Here is an 18,155-nt window from a genome sequence, read left to right as displayed (position 1 = left end):
TACATATCATCTCCTGGATAGTCTAAGGGAAACTCAGTTGAGAACAATGCTCAGTTTCCTTATAAACAGTGACACCACTTATTATTAACTGAAGAAAACCCACTACCACACCACTAGCACCATACAAAACAATTTTCCTCTCTTTGTGTAATCATGCAAGGGGTTTCCAGGAAGGAGAGGCTGGCTGACCATCTTTGTGACAAAACTCAGTCAACAGTTGGTGAATCCCATTCAGTTATGGTCCTCCCAGTCTGTTCCACCACCAGGAATTGTTTGTACGGTTCTTTCCTCTCCTGAAGGTTTAAGCAGTGGTTGTCTAGTATCTTCTGACTTTAGAATAGTGGTTCTCAAACGTTAGCATATATCAGAATCACGTCAAGGGCTGGTTAAAACACAGATTGCCAGGCCTAGAGTTTCTCATCCAGTAAGTGTGGAAATTTGCACTGCTCACTAGTTCCTAGGCGAGGCCGAGGCTGCTGGTTTGGGGACTACACCTTGAGAACCACGACCTTGAAAAAATTTCCATGTACTACCTTTACGATCAGCCTGACTTATCAAGCACTAGAGAAAAACTGAACTTAACCTTAGACAGACAACTTGGGATTGGAGTCTCTACAGCATTCCTGCTCAACCTTCCCTGTTTCCAGGTTTATTATACCAACAATTGTTATTTTACAAGCTAGAAGACAATGAATGTATAAGGTCTATGGAACAGTGAGATCAGTGTAAGCTTCTCTTGTCTTTGTATTTAGAACCATTGATTCTGTGGATGATCATTTGTATCACGTTGGCCCTTTGACTTGTACTGAGGTGATTTTAAAGTATGTGGTGTTTGTGTTTCTTCTGTCCATATGGTTTTAATGAGATGTTGCCATGTCGACTGCATTACAGCCTTGGCTCCTGGCTTCCAGAGGTTTTTAAGTAGTTACTTGCCTGCCAGTAGTTTTAGATCTCTCATTAGTCACCAAAATATCAGCATGTCAAGTTGTACTACTTGATGTGCCTTCTTTCACTTAACTGTCTTTTGTAAATTAATATTTTAATTTCCTGTATACCTGCAAAGAGTTTACCAAATGGCTTCATGGAAATTTGCAAATGGGACCAACTCCCTTTTGAGCAGTATATGTGTCTGTTTTAGAGACTTTCAGTAAATATGTTGTGTTTGTGCTCATATCTGCACAATAAATACTATATTCATTATCTCATCTTCCAAATGATGGGAGAAATGTAAAAGTAAATCAATATGCATTGGGAATACAGTGAAATCACGTTAACCCAAATATAAGTGGGGCCTTAGTTTATTTCGTAAGTCTTTCTTCAATTAACTAGCTTTAGAAATTCTTTTTCCATGAAAAAAAATAGGGAACATAGAGGAAATAATTCAAGAGAAAAAAATTAAATACCTTAAAAATCATCACCCATGTATAAACTATATTAATTACACATAATTCTTATTGATTTAATAAAATTTCTCTAAATACTTCTTAAATACCCTGACATCATTTAAATTACTTTTGTGAATAGAAAGCAATGACTATATTTCCTAGAATTGGTGAGATGAGAAAGCATATTAAAGTGTTCATGATATCAAAGAGTCATGTCCTTGCCTCTGTGGATGGAAATAATTGAAGTTTTTTGTTTTGTTTTTCAAATTTCACTTTTGTTTTCCATAATCTCATTTTTTTAAATTATGTATGCATTTAGTTCTTTTAATAATTTATTTTAAAATTAAATTTAAAAAATTAGTCTCTAAGAATAATTTCAGTTTATTTTACCAACTGGTGCCAAAAAGGGGAGGAGGGAATCTAAAAGCCAATCTTTTGAACCACCATACAAAATATTATGTTTTCTCTGAAAGGTAGGGAATCTCGAGCCCCTGACTCTACCAGCCACCGTGGTCATCCATGGCTACCTCATGATATGTGCAAGCTACTTGGTATTCCTCCCTCTGCTGATTTTTGTTGGAAGTGGTTCTCTCTAATACAAATCAATAGGCAAAACTGGACAAAGATTAATGCTTTTGATATTTTGGTTTCACTTCATTTGCAACCATGTGGTAGAATGTACGGGTACGGCGTGATGGGGGCAGGTAGAGGTGCCTAGAGGGAAAAGCTGATTTTGTTTGTTTTTGTTTCTTGATTTGTTTTTGGTGGATGGGTGGGGGGCGGGGAAGGAGCTAAGTATTAAAAATTTATTGCCCTAATCATGCCAAAATACTATTATTCAAAATTACTTTTCTGCTTTTCTAAGAGGAATGAACTTCAATCACTTACATTATAAACAGTTTCCCTACTACCTTCTCCCCACTCTAAATAAAGCCAATGGGTGGTAAGGGTCCTTTTATCCTTTCTTGTATTTTGCCAAAGACTTGTTTCATTGAAAATTATAAATAAATGAAGTTTGGTATAGCCGTAGTGATTTGAGTCAGTATGCCATTTTATCTACAAAATGCAAAATCCATCATCGCAACCCCATTCACCAGGAGCCTTGAAGCATTTTGTTTACTTCAAATGACTTGTTAAGGAAGTACAGTTTTTGTTTTGCCTTTTTAGTCAGGTTGGTCACATTTATTAAAGAAAAAAAAAAAGAGCTGAAAACTACCCTCCTTTATATGTTGATATAACTGATTTGATATAATCTGTTTGTTGTTTAACGGGTCGCTGTAAGCAAGCTTGCCAGTGTATTTTGTGTACATTTTATCTGAGGTGAAAATGAAAATTCTAAAGAGAAAATATTTTAAAAGATATCGTATTTATGTTGCTTGTGTTGTAGAATAAAGATTCAAATGCATTTTAAAAATCTGATATGTGGAGCAATTTTCTTTACTGAATAAATATGCCAAAATAATGTATGTAAATATTCTGCCTAAAGAACTAGGTTCCTTTCCATGGCATTTCATAACTATGAATGAAGAGCCTCCCCACCTCTAAATTCTATAACACAGAGATATTCTCTGCTGATAGGTTAGTACATGCCTTTGAAGAAATACATGTATGCACACCATTGTTTCCATTTTTTTAAAAAAAGAGGGCTTATTTTACAATATTGATTTTTTTTTCTTCATAAGAATGGATATCAAATGCATATTATCAGTAGATACTGATGTAATTTACTCATTTAAAAAACTAAATGTTACCTTTTTTTTTTAATAGCTTAACCTCTCAATCAATAGGAAAATTATTAAAAGGTAACACAGCCAGTTTTAACTTCATGATCTTATTGGACTGCAGCTTTAAAACAAAAGCTTATTAATAATAGTATAAGCCTGGGAATCACCAGGCCCAGATCATGGAAAAGTGCTGTTTGGCTACTAGAAGGATAAAAAGACATACAAAACACCGTAGAGATGGAATCAGTGTGTATGACCTTAAATCATGACTATATTCTATCACATACTCTGGTAATCTCACAATGGTATTACTAACACTTGGTCACTTGCATTTTATGGACAAAATAAAACTAAAATGGTCACTAGCATACTTTGCACAAGGACATCACACACTTCGGTGACCAACCACATTCATGGATGGAGACAGTTTGGCAGAGTAGAGAAGGCTTGGGGCCGTAGCCAGAAAAGCAGAGTTCACATCCCAAGCTTTGCCCCTTCTTGGGAGTGGGAAAAATCAGACAACCCTTGAGTACAGAGTTCAAGGTTTCTGCTCTATAAACTGAATTTAAACCCTTACCACAAAGGGTTTCAAGATAAAGCTAGAGCCCCAATCTTGCAGTGCTTTGTAAATGTTAATGCCTAATAAATACAAACTACTATGTGTTGGAGGATAACCCATTTCATAAATGGCCCAACTATTTTGCAAGATGATTTATACTTGAGATCTAATGTGTACATATTCTTGACATTTATATCCACGAATACACAACACAGCAAGCTTAACATTATGTGTTATATAAGCCAGTCGGCACCTCAGATGCAGATCTCTTTAATCAAAACATTTTGGAAATAAATTCTAGGTCAATAGCCAATTCTTCCATTATTAATATCCAGCAATTAATACATTATGTGCCTAAATCTATATGTATTTCTTTAAATAAGAGACTTGATACACTTCAACTATTTGGCTTGTGATCAAAATTTGTATTATAATTCAGCTTTGATAAATATTTCATACCACTCATTAGAAAATTTACTTTCCCATCCGGCTTCAAGATAGGTTCAATAAGCAAGTGAAAATAAAATGGAAGCGTAATGTAATACTGTGGCTTTCACATATTGACCAACATTCCTGTTATTTCCAGCCTTTGCAAGGGCACTCTATGAGTGCCTTTTATCTCTTCCTTGTTTCTTTCTTATTTATAGATTCCTAGTTACAACATCTAGTCATCGGTGCCTTGTGTCTGCCCTGTTGACTTAATCTGGTTGTACAAAATGTTTTGTTGCCAGAGAAACTATCCAGTTTAATGATCTCAGCCAAACTCAGATGGCAACAGCATAATTAGATCCCAGCAAAGCTTATAAGCCGTTCCCAAATCACAGGGGAAAAAATGATGATTTCAACATGCAGGGATCAAATTTACAACAGTTTAGAGCTGAGAACTCAAATATTGAACTTCAGATGACTTTGATACAGTTTCCTAGTCTTGCCTATATCAATACAGACATACCTCGTCTTACTGCACCCCACTTCACTGTGCTTCACAGATGTTGCATTTTTTTTTTTTTTTTTTTTAACAAATTGAAGGTAAGATCTTCTACCAACAAACAGATTACAGCTTGCTTTATTACCATAGTACTCAGTTTATCACGGTGGTCTGGAACCAAATCCTCAATATCTACGAGGTATGGCTGTATATTAATTAATTGCTGTATTGAGCTACTGTTGTAACTAGTACAAATGATGTGAGGAAGTAAAACAACATACTTTGCCAGTGTCTCTAGCAGAGAATATAAAGAACATAAATTTGATTTAAATGTTATGATGCAGAAAACTCCATTATAATTCAACTTGAAAAAGTGAGCATTGAAGTTAATTTATCAATTATAAAGGAAAAGATACTATCAGCCATATTATAGTTAAAAGTTTGATATTCCAAGTCTTGTTTTAATCGGCACCTATGACAGCCATCGAATCAGTAAACACTTGGATTTTCTATTACAGCAATGTGTTATAAAAATAACATCCTTCTAAAGCCTAGAATAGATTTATTTTTCAAGTGTGAAGGCTGTATATTAATACAGAACTTTCATATCAAAACCATTTAGAAATGAGCTTCTTGGAAAACTAACTGAGCATATTTGAAATCTGTTCTCAGCCCTACCAACTGGAGACGCAGGCAGGGTTTTACATTAGTACAGATCTAGAGAGTTAAATTTTACCTTGTTAAATTGATAAATCTAATTTAACTAGTTCTTATTCCTATGGGGGGGAAAGTCTATAAAACCCTTGGGGATTAGCGAAGGACATGGGGATAAAAATAACACCTCCTACTTGGCAAGTCTCTCTATCAGCCCCGACTTATGGTTGGCGGGGCAGCAGCGCTCCCACCTCCCCACACTCAGCTAAGCACCTCTGTTCATTGCCTACTTTCCTGCTCATGCTACTTCAAGCAAGAAATCAAATGGAAAAAAATGTTAACACAGAGTTGTTGCAGAGGCTACCACTGAAATGATACACAGGACTCAGTCATTATCAGAAAAATGGGGATTGTGTCGTTCATGAAACTGTGGACTGGCCAATATTCAGGAATGGACACAGCTATGGACTTACACGACCAGATCCCTGATCCAGAGATGGTAAATGAATGCTACCAGGCCACCTTTCTTCAATACATAAAGTGTTTTGTGTTTTTTTTAATTAGAGTTGATTGGGGTGACAATGGTTAGTAAAGTTTAAGTGTACAATTCTGTAACAAATAAAGAAACAAAAACTCATAGACAATAGCTCAGTGGCTACCAGAGGGGAAGGGAGAAAGGGGTGTTAGATGAGGGTAAATGGGGTCAAATATATGGTGATAGAAGGAGAACTGACTCTGGGTGGTGAACACACAATGTGATATATAGATGATGTAATACATTAAGTATTGAGGCATTAAGTAGACTCCTGTGACTGAAAAGTACATTGAGCTATTAATCTATGTTCTTTTTCTCTCTCAGTATTTTCTCCATACCTTTTTCCCTATTTAAGTGGCTAGTTGGCTCAGAGGTTCATTGTTTCAAGGGAGGCATATGATGGGACACAATGACCAAAAAATTGTCTGTGACATCCTTTGGCTCTTATGTTCCAAAAGCCTAAGTCATATCCATATACATACATATGTATGCAAGTGTGTGTGTGTGGGGGTATGTATGTTTTCATGTGGGTTTTGAGGGAATAGTGCCATGAAAAGGGAGAGTGTAGACAAAATCTCTAGGGTACAAACTTGAGGGGAAAGAATTCCTTCCTCTTTGACCAAAACTGAATTTCCAAGGCTGGGAGGAGAGGCAGTTCAATAGCAAAAAAGCTGCAGATCAGGGAGAACCCATGCAGTGCCCAGACTGTAAGAACCCAGGGAAGGCAGGCCTGCATGGTGTTCAGGGCTGCAGGCCTGGGGGAAAGTGCCACTCACTCGTTGGTGTAGAAGCAGCAGGGTGAGCAGCCACCGGGCAGAGGCTCAGAACACTTTTCAGCTATGTTACAGAAAAATAAGGAAAATTAAAATTTGACAGATGAAGTTGTGGGCTGAGATTTATACTCGTTTTTGTAGTGAATAATCTCAAAATCATGGCATGTCTGGTTTTAAAATTCGAATGAGAGTGGCAGGGGGAGAGAGCTACCCCTACAAATGCAAAATTATTTCCAAGGAAGTGCCAAGAGTTGGCAGTTAAAAAGACCTCCCAAGTTCAAGGTCAGTGACTTTCAACATCAAAAAGGTGTCTGCCCCCTTTGGGAGCCCAGCTGCTTCATTAGGTCATCTTCCATTAGAGTTCCAAACTCCCTCCTCTGGGACGTGTGAACTGTTTTGACAGTGAAGTTTACTTTGTCCCAGTTGCTGCAGATAAACCAAATGTGTCCCCACCTGATTCCACAGCCTCCCTTCTAGTTCTTGGACACCTCCCCTCCCCTGCTGCCATGGCTGCCATCCCCCCTCTTCACATTTTTAGCTAACCCGCCTAATACATCTCGCACTCCGTGTGGATTATAGCCATGCGGCGTTAGAACTGTCAATAGTTTCTTCATATAATCTTCAATAAGAACATAACAGGACAACAGCTTCCTGCGTGACTCACACCTGGGTCAAAAATATACCTCCCCTCACCTACAACCCGTCCTCCTACCCTAGCTCACTTAGGCCCCTGAACTAGCTCAGCTACCGAGACAGTCTCAAATTGTAATGTACGCAAAAACCACTTGATTGACTGTTGAACTTGCATGTGGCCAGGCCTTGCCTCAGAAATTCTGACCCTATATGGACGGTATAGGACTCAGGAATCTCCATTTTGACAAGCTTTCAAACGGACTGTGATACAGAGAAATCACTCTTTCAAAATAATTCTAAGGAGCTAAGTCTCATTCGAGATTCTCATTCGAAGGATGTGATTCTAAGGATCTGACGTATAATTGGATCTAAAATTAAAAGGCATGTGAGTTTAGTCCCTACACAGGAGAGTTTAGGTGGAAGCCCAGAAGTAGATAGCAGTTGTTCAAGCAGCCAACCCCCAAGATAGCTTTAGAGCAGAGGTTGATAACTTGGGGTACGGAAAGATTTAAGGGGTTTAGGAACAGGGAGGGGGGAAATAAGAGCCTTTTTTATTGACTTCTAACTGAAATTTAACACGTCCTTCCTTAAATTTTGAATGTGGGCAACAAACCACTGTAATGAGGACAGGCCCTGCGATTTGTTACCTAATTACAGGGCCCCCGGCATTCCTGCGTAGTGGGAGTTGCTATTAGAACCAGTATTAGATGTTGTTACTTAATGTGTTCATGAGGAAGAATACATATATACGAGGTCGAGGTCGGACAATTAAGTTCGTGAACTTGTTGCAACAATGTTACTAACCTTTTTTGATATCAGAGGGATTATTCACTATGAATTTGTACCGACTGGAAAAACAGTTAACCACGTTTACTATTTGGAAGTGCTGAAAAGTCTGCGTGAAAAATGTTAGACAACCTGAACTTTTCACCAACAATTCATGGCTCTTGCATCACGACAATGCACCAGCTCACACAGCACTGTCTGTGAGGGACTTTTTAGCCAGTAAACAAATTACTGTATTGGAACACCCTCCCTATTCACCTGATCTGGGCTCCAATGACTTCTTTCTTTACCCAAAGATAAAGGAAATATTGAAAGGAAGACATTTTGATGACACTCAGGACATCAAGGGTAATACAACGACAGCTCTGATGGCCATTCCAGAAAAAGAGTTCCAAAATTGCTTTGAAAGGTAGACTAGGTGCTGGCATCAGTGCATAGCTTCCCAAGGGGAGTACCTCGAAGGTGACCATAGTGATATTCAGCAATGAGGTATGTAGCACTTTTTCTAGGATGAGTTCACGAACTTAATTGTCCCACCTCATATATTGTAGTTTCAAAAGTTGAGTATTTTGATGACTACATTGGTTTCCTTTGTAATAAATGTATTTTAACATATTTATTTAAAGTTATTTAAAATAATTTAAATTATTCTGAAAAGGAATTCATACACCTCCCCAGACTACAAAGAGTCCATGGTATAATAACCAGTTAAAGAAATCCTGTCCTAGCATCATCACATGGAAGGATAGCTAGAAATACGGGGTAAACTCATCAAATTACATTTGGAACAGTTACATTTTCTTTCTCGTGTCACCTTATATTCTATTGTGATCACCTCAGAATCAGGAGCAACACGGTGTGTTTGTGACCATATTACTTTCTCTGAGTCTCATTCCCGCATCGGCCATGTGACATGGCTGAGGAAGTAATAGCCTATGTCCCTTAAAACATAAACAATTGAGTTTCCCTGACTAGAGCTCTGACAGCAAGGCAGCTCCTATGAATTCTCACAACGGCTCCTGCTTTGGAGGCATTCAAAGGAGGGACAGTGCACAGATTTTTGTCCTACTAAGAAAGAAGTATCTTCCTTTTATATAGTAAAGCTTACTAAAAATATATGTATTCATGAATTTCATACAGTTTTAAGATTCCAGTTGGTTTGCGTTTCTAAAGCACTATAAGAAAAAATAGAATGTCCTAAAATTCCATGCATTCCCATTTTTTAAACTGGAAAACTTCAATGTTTTTATATCAGGATAGTCCTTTAAATTAAAAAGGAGTATTCTTATGTAAAATTTTAAACTTGCTCTAAAATAGGAATATTTCAAAAATAAATAAAATAACAATGTTTAAAGATGAAATGGCTGAAGTATAAATCAAAAGAATTAATTTTAAATTTTTATCCAGATTCAGCTGTTAATGAATGTACCAACCCTTCAGATATCTGGAACCAATTTGATTGCTAATTACTAAGCAATTTAGAATATCTATTCTAAAATACTCAATAGCTAACACTGGTAATGACTTTACTAAGGAAACCTAATAGATAAATGGTCAAACCCACTTATTATTACAATTTCCCCCAATTAGCCAACAGACTATGAAATAAATCTAGGGGAATTTTACCCACAATGGGACAACCAGGGTTAATTATTTAATCATTTATTTATTCATTATTTTTGTTTTTAAAATGAATTTATATACCACTGAAGTAAGCATTTTCTTAAGAAAGTTGAGACTGATAGAACTTTCCAAAGGCACAGAAGTCTTGGCTCCTCCATGGTCAAAGCGTCATAGAAAATATTTCCTGTCTGAATGGAGAATCAGTGTGTAAGAGCCTAAACAAGCACCACGTCCACAACCTCACTGTCAATACTCAGAACTGTGCTAGACAATTTACTCACAGTATGCCCTCTGGCTCTCACCAGCACTCTGCAAGATAAGTTTCTAAGATCACATTTTGTTTTTACAGCTGGAAGAAGTAAACACTCCAAAAAGTGAACAGGGAAATAAGTTGCTGAAGGTCACGTGGCTAGCTAGCAATTGGCAGAGCCAGAATTCACACCCACATCAGTCTGACCATAAAGCCATGCACTCTCCCCTATAACGTCATACCTTGCCCAATGCGGCATCTCCCACCTCAAGGAGTTGACATCACCCACAAACTTAAATTCAAACCTTTTTAAAATCTGTATTCTCAAAACAATTGTGTTACATTAATCCTCACAATGGGACACAGTCTGATGTCATGACCATGGAAAATCCAGAATAAATGCATCTGCTACAGGAATAAGCAGCACGAAATTCAACTGACGGTTGTATCCAACCTGACAGTCTAACATTTGCCAAAGGATAACTTGAGAGAGCTAATATTCAAGACAAACTTAAAGGTCATTTTAAATAGCCACAATTTTTGGAATTTCTAATTTTATTCTTGCATTAGGTTATGCTGTTGAGAAGTAGTGTATTCAGAGCAAATTATCTCAGCTTCCTTTAAAAATGCCTCCACGAAATTAAGAATTAATGTTATGCCCTCAGCTTTTAAAGAGGGTCGATACGAGAAATTGCCAAATTTGTCTTCTATAAATCCATATTGATAGTAGGTGCCTATGACATCACTCATTTGTTTTTTTATATATAAGAAACCACAAAGCCAGTTTTTCCAAAATTCAAAGCTAGGGTCTTTGATAACAATTATTTGATCTTATATTGATATTGACTCTTTTTCAAGTAAGTCCTTATTTGTTTTTGTTTTTGCCTTAGCTTCCAGGAAACTCAGAGCTAAATTCAGGCTCACATCGAGATGGGTGAGGAGTAAGGGAAAAGCAAACCACAGGCGCCAGGCTACTCACTGCATTTCTTAAGTTGTCTTATTTACTCATCACAACAATTCGACAAGGCAGTTTCAATTCATGTCATCTACGGCAAAGAAGTGTGGTAAGTTTCCTAAAGCTGCCTGGCTAGAAACCGGTCAGCAGTCAAGCCCAAGTGGATTCAATGTTCAACTCTTACAACCATGTGGAGAGAACTGTTTCACCCTCATTCCCTGATAACACCCATCCCCCTGCCCTTTAGGTTTGTATTGTTTTTATTTATGAACAAGCTTAAAGCCTTTTATGTAAGCGGGTAATATATCAATCACATGTAGATAAATTATTTCCTCAAGAAATATGTGACCTAGCTAACTCTCAGATGTAACTAGCATATGTACCTACAGAGTTTCTTAACAGTACAAGGACCACACCAGACACCCCACCTTTCAGGTCCCATTCAGTGGCATAACCTACAGAATCTAAAGCAGCTGTGCTTCAATCCTCCATAGGTCTGTCAGCACTCTTGAAAAAAAGGAAAGTCTATGGGGTTTCCAGTCTCTCTTTAGAACACATTCTTGTCTAAAGAGTTGAGACCACCCACAAGAAGATTGTGACCCACAAGCTCTCAGAGTTAACTTTCTGTTAAACTTCCCACTTCTTTAATAATAGAAATAACATTTCCCATCATCATAGTAGCTAACACTGAGCACTTACTAAGTAAAAAGCATTTTACATTGTGTAATGCAGGATCTCTGGTCCCGCTCCCCACACAAGAACGCGGGATATGGTGAGGCCAAAAAGGAACAACAACAGAGCCATAGATAGGGGAGTCATACCACTATATTTTTGATGACGACTCATCAAGACACAAAAGCAGACATCCGCCAGTACCCCAACGAGGGGTCTTCCTGCACCCCCATCTCGCTGGCAGCCAGGCGAGACACAGGAAATAGGATCAATGGGATCCGCAATGCGTAATCTGCTTGCTAACCGCACTTGCTAGCCACAATCCGCCATCCACTTCTCTGCCAACCAACCAACCCCTAACATAGCCATGGCAGTTATATTAGTGGCTAACGGCTAACTGGTTACAGCTGATGTCCACCCAATGGCTAACTTGTTACAGTTGATGGCCACCTAATGGGTAATTGGTTACAGCTAATGGCCACCCAGCAGCGGATGGCCATCTACTACCGGAGCCAGCACCTTTCCACATGAGGCCAAGAGCTTGGAAACTGCTCTCTAGGACTGTCCCCACACATGGATTATTTTATATAATCCTCAGGATAGTTCTGAGCTAGGCATTATCCCTATTTTAGGGAGGGAGAATGTGAGGCTTAAAGAAATTACCTAACTCACCCAAAGTCATTTTTGTGTAAATTGTGAAAGTAGAATCTAAACCAGTCTGGCCCCAGAGCCTATGCCTTTGACTGAGGGCCTGTCCGTCCAAGCCTAAAGGGACAAATTACGTTACATCACTTACCAATTTTTTACTACATGGAACACAACATCTCAGTCTAAAATTCTCTGCTCAGGTAGATTGCCTGCAATTCAGGACTTTCACTAGAATGCAGGAATCTCCTAGCATTCAAAGAGAAAGTCTATCCTAGAAAGCAGAAACTACTTAAAAATCCCAAAACTGCAGTTCTCCAACTTTAAAACTCTGTAAATTCAATCTTTATATTTGTTATAAAAATATTCACATAAACGCACCGGGGTGCCAAAAAAATATATACACATGGCTTGCATTCATCTTTTGTTATTGGTATATATTGAGTATTACAATTTTAATACAGAATACAGTTTTTTCCTTTCTTAAAATGTGTATACATTTTTTGGCACCCTCTTATATACTAAAATTTCAAAGTTGATAGAATAGACATGTTAATTTTCTTCTGTGTTTAATTTTCTAATTCTTCTGCACTGATTACTCTGATAATCAGAAAAAAAATTGTCTTTAAAAAGAAAAGACTGGGCACAAATAAAATGTCCACGAAAAGGAAAGACACCATCAAAGCGTTGGTTACGTTCATTTCCACTGCATTTACTCCTTCCTGTAACCCAGCACATCCCAATAGCCTCTCAAATGCTCTCCCTCACTCTAAACTGTCCTTTCAATCAGACCTCCATTTACACTGATACCACAGGATTTTGTTTGCGTCTCTTTTTGCCTCTTTTAAAGTAACATTATGTATTTATCTGTTTAGTTTTCACAGAACATAACTCTAACATTGCTATCATTAGAATGAAGTTAATATGCATAATTGTGTCACTCAGGTCTCTACACAATTAGCGCCTTCTCCTTTCCTAGCCTCCTCCTGCCAGACTTGGGAAATTCACACTGCTCCTTCTGCGGTCCTAGTCTGCATTCTGTGATTCTTGGGAAGACTATCATTCTTCATTCAGTCAATAAGTTTCCACTAAGCACCGTGATAGAGTCTGGATACACAGTGGTACACGAGAAAGACACCACCTGGAGTTCCCAGTCAACTTCTGCTTTTCAGAATCCAATAATTCCTGCAAGCCTTCGAGCCTGCCAACCATCCAACACTATTCCAGGTACATCTCATATGCTGTGCATACTCACAGCGTTTTTTGCTTTTTTAATCAGTTTTATAGAGGACGAAGCTACACATCAATGAGAAAATATACCAATTTTCAATGTAAAATTTGATAAGTGTGACAAATATAAAGCTGTGTAGCCAACACCTCAATCAAAATAATAGAAATTTCATCGCTCAAACCATTTCCTCAAGCCCTTTCACAGTCAATCATCTGCCTCTAATCTGGCCCTAGGCAATCACTGATTTGTTTTCTGTGTCTTAGTTTTCTTTTTCTAGGATTTTATACATAGCATCATACAATATATAATCTCTTTGTACTTGGCCTCTTATATTAATACTACGTGTAATGTTTCAGAGATTCACCCATGTTGGTGCATGCCTCAGTAATTCATTTCTTTAAATTGCTGAGTATTCCAATGGATGAAACACACATTGTTATTCATTAGTTGATGTGAATGGTCTTGTTTCCAGTTAGGGACCTTTATGAACAAAATTGTTATGAAGAATAATATATCTTTGTGTGAACATATATTTTCATCTCCTTTGGGTAAATACTTAGAATTGACATTGCTGGATCTTAAGGTAAATGTAGGTTTTACTTAAAAAAATAATAATAATAATAAGACAGTGCAACTTTTTCCCAAAGTGGCAATACTATTTTGCATGTCCACCAGCTGGAATGACAGTTCTAGTTGCTCCATATCCCTGCCAACATCTGTATTGTCAGAGAGATTAAAGTCTTTTTCATCTCCGCCATTCTAGGGAGATATGTGGCAACATCTCAAGGTAGTTTTGATTTCCATTACCCTAGTAACTAATGACGCTGAGGATATTCTCATGTGCTTCTTTTCCATTTTTATATCTTCTTTGGTGAAATCTGTTCATATCGTTTACTCATTTTTAAATCAGATTATTTGTCTTATTATTGTGTAGTAAGAGCTCCTACAATTCTTATCAGATATATGTGTTGTAAATCACAGCCTGTGCCCTGTCTTTTCTTAACAGCAAAGTTTGAAAAGCAAAAGTTTTGATTTTGATGCTAGCTTCATAGAATGAATTGTGAAGATCTTCTTCCTCCTCTATTTTCTGGAAGGGTTTTGTAGAATTGGTTTTGTTTATTCCTTAAATGTTTAGTAGAATTCACCAATGAATATATCTGGGACCAGAATTTTCTTTTGAAAAATGTTTTAAACTATGAATTTAACTTCTTTAATAGATATGGGCTAGTCAGGTCATCTATTTCTTTTTCTTTTTTATGTAACAGCTTTATTGAGCTGTAACTAACATACCATATTACTCACCCATTTAACGTGTAAAATTCAATGAAATATATAGATTCAAAAAGTGGTACAACTATCACCACTGTAAATTTTAAAACCTTTTCATCACCTAAAAAGAAACCCTATACCCTTTGGCTATCACTCCCCTCCCCCTTCCCTAAGCAACCATGAATCTACATTCTGTCTCTCTAGAATAGCCTATTTTGGACATTTCATATAAATGGAATATGTGGCCTTTCATAACTGATTTATTTTACTTAGTATAATGTTTTTCAAGATTCATCTATATTATAGCATGTATCAGTACTTCATTTCTTCTTATGGCTGAATAATATTTCACCATATGGATATACCACTTTTTATCATTCATCAGTTGATGGACATTTGGGTTTTTTCCTACTACCTTTTGGTTATTATAAATAATACTGCTATATAGTTTGTATACAAGTTTTTATTTATCTTTCATTGATACCTAGAAACATAATTGCTAGATCACATGGTATATCTATTTCTTCCTGAATGAACTTTGATAGGAATTATTAATTTTATTTAAGTTGTCAAATTTATTGGCCTGAAGTTTTCATAATATATTCTTATTATTTTTAAAATATCTGTAGTAACACTCCTGTCATTCCTGAAATCAGCAATTTTTGCCTTCTCTCTTTGTTTCTTGATCAGTCTTGTCAAAAGTTAATTGCTCTTATTGACTCTTTTAAAATAACCAGCTTTGAATTTAATTTCCCCATTTACCCATTTTCTATTCCTTTGATTTCTGCTACTATCTTTATTATTTTTCTCCCCAATGTTTGCTTTGTGTTTAATTTACTCCTTTTTCAAGTTTCTTAAGGTGGCATTCAGTTCAAAATATTTTAAATATTTCCTTATGATTTCTTCTTTAATCCTTGTTATTGAAAAGCGTATTGTTTAATTTTCAAATATTGGAAGATTTTTCCAGATATTTTTCTATTGGTTTCCAATTTAAATTCCAGGGGCCATGATTTCAATCCTTTTTTAATTTATTAAGAATTTTCATGGCCCATAATATGGTAAGCCTTGCTCAGTGTCCCATGTACATCTGAAAAGAATTAATATTCTACTGTTTTGCATGGAGAGTTCTATAACTACTAACTAGGTCAACTACACTGAAAGAGAATCTTAAAATCTTCAATTATACTTGTGCTTTTGTCTATTTCTTCTTTTAATTTCTTCTGTTTTTGTTTCACATATTGAAGTGCTATTTGTTAGGCGTATATATTCAGGATTGTTAGGTCACCTTAAAAAATTGACCCATTTATTATTATGAAATGTCTTTTTAAGTTCTTGTTCATATTCCTTGGACTGACATCAATTCATCTAATATTAATTATATTAATCATTTGGTTAATGATTACATGGTACACTTTTTCTATTCTTTTCCATTTAACCTATTTGGATCTTTATATTTAAAGTTGATTTTTTTTTTTTTTTTTTTGGAGAAAGCTTATCACTGGGTCCAATCAATTGGACAAAAACAGAAGCCTGTGAAAGAGTTTCTCACAGAAGACACTGATAAATAACAACCAGTTAGATGGGAGGAGGACAGAGTCAGCATATTACAAAATCAAGTAAGTGAGCACTTCAAGAAGAGTATTCAGTAAGACCATCAAGTAGGATGAAAACTGGAAATAGTCTACAGGCAATTAGAAGGTTGCAATGATTTTTAATAGATTAATTTCAGGGTTACGTAAGGGCAGAAGCCACACTTCAGAGAGAAAAACAACTGGGAGGAGGGAAAGCAGGAGCAATGACCATTTTTTAAGTTGTGGGGGAAAGGAGGGCAAGAAAGAACTCAGAAGGAACAAGGGCCAAGGGAAAGGATTGAAGTTCTTGTTCTGTTTATTTCAAAATGGGAGGTAGTCTAATGCTTATGGACTGAGCGGAAATCATTTGAAAGAGAGAAGCTAGATACTCACTGTCAATGAGGATACTGTATCCTGTGGTATGAGAGAAGGGGACAGGATGAAGTGGGCGTGTGTGTGTGTGTGTGTGTGTGTGTTTGCATGGTAGGTTGGAGGGGACCCGGACAAATAGAACTTGCTTTGGACAAAAAGGACAGTTCTTCCACAGCACAATCCACTGCCCCTTCACCCCACCAATGTAGGTGAGAAAAGATGAGGAAAGTTCAAGAAGGTTAGGATAGAACAGAATTCTTACTTAATAGTTGTTTCAGAAATTTTAAAAAATGAGCCTAACAGAAAAGAAGATGGCTTGGCAAAGGATTTAAAGAGAGGGGTGACTGTTTAGGAGGAGTGAGAAAAGAGTTGATTGTATAGTCATTTCAGAAGACAGTTTTCATATCTCACAGGGTGTAGATGCTCTCTTCAACTGTTCCAGCTACTCTTTGCATGCACAGCTGCCCAAATGCCTCACACTGACCTCTAATTGTTCATTTGCTTGTCTGTCCCACACATAATTGCAAGCATTTTTGGGCAGGGGCTGTTTTATATGTACACATCATAATGCCTAGAACTTCATAGATACCCAATAGAAATGCTTGCTCAATAAATGACAAAAATATTGCCAAAGAACAAAGGGTCTATATCACTTGCTTGGTGGTTATTTCAGAATTTGAGGTCATGAACTTAGACTTCACAACCTAAGAATCCTCCAAACTCCATATTCTATAATTCAGTGAGTGAGGGATAAAGAGGTTCAAATTGCAATAAATAGTAACTGCCTATTATGTTATAACAAATGATAACATATCTCTTTGCAGGGAAAACTACCAGCAGAAGCCTTAAAAATATTTACAAAGCTTAAGCAAAATATCTGAAGACAAGAAATTGAAATGCAAGATTCAGTAAAATTTTAAGTTATCCTGTTTTGTTTTGTTTTGTTTTAAGGAATGAGGCTTAAAATGGGAATGCAGATTAAAGATAGCATTTCAAATCCAATGTACCCAAATTAAATCACCAGTATCTCAACTGTATGTCAAAGAAGAGGACTACTAAATAATGCACATTTCAATTCAAAGGCTTTCATGTGGATAAATTGGGTCATGAACTTACTATTAATGCTTTGTCCCTTTGTGTTTCAACAGCAATACCCAGTATACAAGTATCTTTCTAACTCACCTAGCCTAACTACACAGGAAAACTTCACAGCATAGATCCCTAACCAAGAGCAATAGCTATATCTTTGATTGTTAATAACATCAATCTTACTTCTGTCTTCCCCAAACAAAACAATATAAGACTTTACTTACGTATTTTAACAAATATCTGCACCAAGATAGTAAGTTCTTAGAAATGTGTTTAGTGCTGAGACATATCACATAGAGGAACATTTTCACCAGGGAAGAAATGGATATTCCACTTATGGAACTTTCCAGGGTTAGAAAGCACTCTGGTTTTATGACGTAAAGGATTTTTCCCTGGCTCCAACACAGGCTCATCATGAAACACTGCACCAGTCACAAAGCTTCAGTTTTCTCGCCCATAAAAATGAAAGGATTGAACTAGAACAGCATTGCTCAAGGAATG

The sequence above is a fragment of the Rhinolophus sinicus genome, chromosome 2 (assembly GCF_057876585.1).
Source record: "Rhinolophus sinicus isolate RSI-liver-muscle chromosome 2, RSI-T2T, whole genome shotgun sequence".
Lineage (NCBI taxonomy): Eukaryota > Metazoa > Chordata > Mammalia > Chiroptera > Rhinolophidae > Rhinolophus > Rhinolophus sinicus.
Note: the sequence above shows the minus strand (reverse complement) of the source record.